We start from the raw sequence: 6,153 nt of genomic DNA, 5'->3' as shown, positions 1-6,153 counted from the left end.
GAAATGAACATATACAAAACAAGATACAAGATATAGAAAGCAACCAGAAATCAATTAATAAAATGATGGGAATAAGCCTTCACATATCAATAATAATCTTGAATGTGAACAGATTAAACTTGCCACTTACAAGGCACAGACTGGCTGAACAAATACATAAAAAGACCCAACTGTATGCTACCTACAAGAAATTCATCTCACCTGTAAAGACACATATTGGATGGAAGTAAAAGGATAGATCAAAATATTCCATGCGAATAGAAACCCAAAACTAGCAGGACTAGCTATTCATGTATCAGATAAGAGAGACTTTAAATAAAAAGCACTAAGAAAAGACAACAGAAGTAATTATATAATGATATGTGGATCAATTTAGCAGGAGGATATAATTCTAAATATATTTGTATCCAAAAATAATACCCAGATACATAAAGGAAATAATATTACATACAAAGAAGGAATAGGCTTTAATACAATAATAGTGAGGGACTTAAAATCCCACTCTCAGCATTAGACAGATCTAGACAAAAAAAATGAAAAAAGAATCGCTGGATTTAAACTGTACTTTAGACCAAATGAATCTAAAGGACATTTACAAAACATTTCATCCAAAAGCCTATAGAATACACATTCCTCTCATCAATGCATGGAATATTCATTAGAATTGACCATATGTTAGGACACAAAACAAGTCTCAATAAATTTTTAAAAGTCAAAATCATATCAAGTATCAGACCAGGCATAATGGCTCATGCTTGTAATCCCAGAGGTTCGGGAGGCTGAGGTGAGAGGATCACTTGAGGTCAGGATTTCAAGACCAACCTGGGCAAAATAGTGAGACTCTATCTCTACAAAAATTAAAATTAAAATTAAAATTAACTGGGCATAGCAGCACATGCCTGTAGTCCCAGCAATTCAGAAGGCTGAGACAGGAAGATGGCTCAAACTCAGGAGTCAGAGGCTGTAGTGAGCTATGATTGCACCACTGTACTCCAGTCTAGGCAACAGAGCGAGATCCCATCTCCAAACATTTTTTTTTTTAACTTGTATTTTAGGTTCAGGGGTACTAGTGCAGATTTGTTATATAGGTAAACTGCATATCATGGGGGTTTGGTGTAAAGATTATTTTGACATTTAGGTAATAAGCCTAGTACTCAATAGGTATTTTTTCTGATCTTCTCCCTCCTCTCAGCTTCCACCCTCAAGTAGCACCAATGTCTATTGTTCCCCTGTGTCCATGTATTCATTGTTTAGCTCCCACCTATAAGTGGTATTTGGGTTTCTATTCCTGCATTAGTTTGCTTATGATAATGGCCTCCAGCTCCATCCTGTTGCTGCAAAAGACATGATGTCATTCTTTGTTTATGGCTGTGTAATATTCCACGGTGTATGTGTACCACATTTTCTCTATCCAGTCTATCTTTGATTGGCATTTAGGTTGATTCCTTGTCTTTTCTGTTGTGAACAGTGCTATGATGAACATATGCACGCATGTGTCTTTTCAGTAGAATGATTTATATTCCTCTGCGTATATACCCGGTAATGAAATTTCTGGGCCATATGGTAATTCTGTTTTAAGTTCTTTGAGGAATTGCCACACTGCTTTCCACAACAGCTGATCTAATTTACACTTCCATCAGCACCATATAAGCACTCTGTTTTCTCTGCAACCTCACCAGCATCTGTTATTTTTTTGACTTCTCAATAGTAGTCATTCTGACTGGTATGAGATGGTATCTCGTTGTGGTTTCGATTCAAATTTCTCTAACAAGTAGTGAGGTTGAGTATTTTTTTGTATGCCCGTTTGCCACATGTATGGTATGTCTTCTTTTGAAAAGTGTCTGTTCATGTCCTCTGCCCACCTTTTCATGGAGTTATTTGGCCTTTCCATGTAAATTTGTTTAAGTTCCTTATAGATTCTGGACATTAGACCTTTGTCAGATGCATAGTTTGCAAATATTTTCTCTCATTATGTAGGATGTGTGTTTACCCTGTTGATAGTTTCTTTTGCTGTACCAAAGCCCTTATATTTAATGAGGCCCCATTTGTCAATTTTTGTTTGCGTTGCAATTGCTTTTGGCATTTTAGTTTATTTTCTATCTATTTTTTCCACCCATTGACCATCTAGATTATTTTCCAGGATTTTTATAGTTTTAGGTTCTACATTTAAGTCATTAAACTATCTTGAGTTGATTTTTGTATATAGTATAAGGAAGTGGTTCAGTTGCAATCTTCTGCATATGGCTAACCAGTTATCCCAGCACCATTTATTGAATAGGGAGTCTTTTCTCCATTGCCTGTTTTTGTCTGCTTTGTTGATGATCAAATGGTTGTAGGTGTGTGCATTATTTCTGAGCTTTCTATTGTCTAAGATTTTAAATAAAAATATTATCAAGTATCATCTCAGAGTACAATGGGATAAAACTAGAAATCAATACCAAGACGAACTTTGAAAACTGTACAAACATATGGAAATTAAACAACATAAGCCAGGTGCAGTGGCTCATGCCTGTAATCCCAGCACTTTGGGAGGCCGAGGCGGGTGGATCACAAGGTCAGGAGATCAAGACCATGGTGAAACCCCATCTCTACTAAAAATACAAAAAAATATTAGCTGGACGCGGTGGCAGGAGCCTGTAGTCCCAGCTACTCAGGAGGCTGAGGCAGGAGAATGGTGTGAACCCAGGAGGCAGAGCTTGCAGTGAGCCAAAATTGAGCCACTGCCACAGAGTGAGATTCTGACTCAAAAAAAAAAAAAAAAGAAAATTAAACAACATAGCCTGAACAATCATTGCGTCAATGAAGAAATTAAGATAAAAATTTTAAACAGTTTTGAAACATATGAAAATGGAAATACAACATATCAAAACCTGAGGGATACAGCAAAAGCAGTGCTAAAAAGGCAGTTTATAATGCTAAATGTGTACATCATAAAGTAGGAAGATTATAAATTCACAACCTAATGTCCTATCAAGGACATTATAAAATAATAAAGGCAACCCAAAATTATCAGAACAAAAGATAAAACAAATATCAGAGTAGAAGTAAATGAAAGAGATAAAAAAATTACCAAGGATTAAGAAAAAGTTGTTGTTGTTGTTGTTTTAAGAAAAACATTGAGAAACCGCTAGCTAGACTAACCAAGGAAAAAATGAGAAAAGATCCAAATAAATAAAACCAGAAATGAAAAAGGAGATATTATAAGTGATATCACAGAAATACAAAAAAAAAAAAAAAAGCATAGGTTTATGAACAACTATACACTAAGAAACTTGAAAACCTAGAGGAAGTAAATAAGTTTCTGGAAACATACAACCTACCAAGATTGAATCAGAAGGAAATAGAAAATCCAAACAGACCAATAACAAGGAATGAGACTGAATCAGTAATGAAAAGTCTGCCAACAAAGTAAAACTCAGGACTGGATGGCTTCATTGCCAAACTCTACCAAACATATGAAGTGAAGCTAGCACCAATTCTCTTTAAACTATTTTAAAATATTGAAGAAGAAAGATTTCTCACTAATTCATTCTATGAGGCCAGCATTACACTAATACCAAAAGTAGGCAAGGATGCAACAACAACAACAAAAAAGAAAACTGCAGGACAATATCCTTGATGAACATAGACACAAAAATCCTTAACAAAATACAAGCAAACCACATTCAACAGCACATCAAAAAGATAATACATGACAATCCAATGGGATTTATCCCAGGTTTACAAGGATAGTTCAACCTATGAAAACCAATAAACAAGATACATCACATTAACAGAATGAAGGACAAAAACAATATGATCATCTCAATAAAGAAAATGCATTCAATAAAATCCAACATTCCTTCATGAAAAAAAACTGTCAACAAACAAGGTGTAGAAAGAACACATCTCAACATAATAGATGCCACATATGGACAAACCCAAAGCTGACATTCGACTGAGTAAAAGCTGAAAGTGTTTCCTCTAAGAACTAGAACATGAGAAGAATGTCCAGTTTTACCATTCCAATTAAACATAGTACTGGAAGTCTTAGAGCAATCAGGCAAGAAAAAGAAATAAAAGGCATCCCAAATGGAAGAGATGAAGACAAACTGTCCCTCTTTGCAGATGACATGATCTTATATTTTAAAAAATCTGTAGACTCGACCAAAAACTCTTAGATCTTATAAACTCAGTAAAATTGCAAGATATAAAATCAACACACAAAAATCAATAGTGTTTCTATACACCAAAAATGACATAGCCGCAAAAAAATGAAGAAGCAAAATCTTACAACAGCTAAAAAAAAAAAAAAAAAAAAAAAAAAAAAAAACCCAAAAAACAAAACGACAACACAAATGGAAATGAATTTAACCTAACAGGTGAAAGATCTCTATAAGAAAAACCAGAAATCACAGTTGAAATGAATTGAGGAGGACTCAAACAGACATCCCATCCCCAAGGATCAACTGAATTAATACTTTTAAATGACCACACTATTAAAAGGAACCATTAGATTCAATGAAATCTCCATCAAAATACTAATGTTATTTTTCACTGGAATAGATAAAACAATTCTAAAATTCAGATGGAGCCTAAAAAGGAACAAAAAAGGGCCCAAATAGCCAAAGCAATCCTGAGCAAAAAGAACAAAGCTGGAGACATTGCATTATATGAATTCAAAATATATTGCAAGGCTGTTGTAACCAAAACAGCAGATATTGGTATAGAAACAGACACACCGAGGGAACAAAGTAGCAGAACTGTAAACAAATCCACATATTTACAACCAACCGATTTTTCACAAAAGCACTAAGGATATACGTTTGGGGAAATAACAGTCTCTTCAATACATAGTACTGAAAAAAATTAGATACCCATATGCAGAAGAATGAAACTAAACTCATCTCTCTCATATTAAGAAAGTCAACTCAAGACAGATTAAAGACTTACACATAAAACTCAGAAACTAAAAAAATACTAGGAGAAATAATAGGTGAACTACTTCAGGACAATGGTCTAGGAAAAGATTTTATGGCTAAGACCTCAAAAGCATAAGCAACAAGAACAAAAATAGACAAATGAGCTTAAAGCCTCCGCAAAGCAAAGGAAACAACAGAGTAAAGGGTTAGCCTGTTGAATAGGAGAAGATGTTTGCAAACTATTCATCAGACAAGGATTTAATATCTAGAATATATTAATACAAAGAACCCAACAGAGAAAACTCAAATAATGCCATTTAGAAAATGGGCAAAGGACTTGAATAGACATTTCTCAAAAGCAGACCTACCCATAGCTAACAGGTACACGAAAAAAAGCTCAATATCACTAATCATGAGGAAAAGCAAATCCAAACCATAAGATATCCTCTTATCCCCTTTAGAATGGCTATTTTTAGAAAGACAAAAAGTAGTAGATGCTGGTGAGGATGAGAAAAATAGGAAATCTTATACATTGTTGCTGGGAATATAAATTAGTACAGCTACTGTGGAGAACAGTATGGATTTTTCTTAAAAAACAAAAACAAAAACAAAAAAACTAAAAATAGAACTACAAAAAACCCAGCCATCCACATCCACTATTAGATATTTATCTGAAGAAAAGGAAATCAGCATATCAAAGAATATCTGCACCCTCATGTTTATTAGGGAATCAACCTGTGTCCATCAATGGAAAAATGGATAAAGAAAAATGTGGTGTATACACACAATGGAATACTACTTGGCTATAAAAGAAAATGAAATCACGTATTTGCAGCAACAGGGATGGAATTGGACATCACTATTTTAAGTGAAATAAGCCAGACACAGAAAGACAACAAATGTTCTCACTCATATGTGGGAGCGAAAAAAGTTAACCTCAAGGAGATAGAGAGTAGAATGATAGATACCAGAGACTTGGAATGGTGTTTTTATTGGCTGGTGTGGTGAGGGGGGATGAAGAGAGGCTGTAATGGATATAAACAGTTATATAGAAGAAATAAGTTCTAATATCCTACTGTAAGTAGAGTGGCTACAGTTAACAATAATGTAAATTTCAAAATAGCTAGAAAAGAAGAACTGAAGTGTTAAGTATTTGAAGTGATGACTAGATCATTATACAATCTATGCATGTGACAAAATTCACATGTACCCCACAAGTATGTACAAATATCATGTTATCAATTAAAAATGA

Source organism: Mandrillus leucophaeus, unplaced genomic scaffold (genome assembly GCF_000951045.1).
Source record: "Mandrillus leucophaeus isolate KB7577 unplaced genomic scaffold, Mleu.le_1.0 Scaffold1429, whole genome shotgun sequence".
Classification (NCBI taxonomy): Eukaryota; Metazoa; Chordata; class Mammalia; order Primates; family Cercopithecidae; genus Mandrillus; species Mandrillus leucophaeus.
This window is presented reverse-complemented; position numbering follows the sequence as displayed.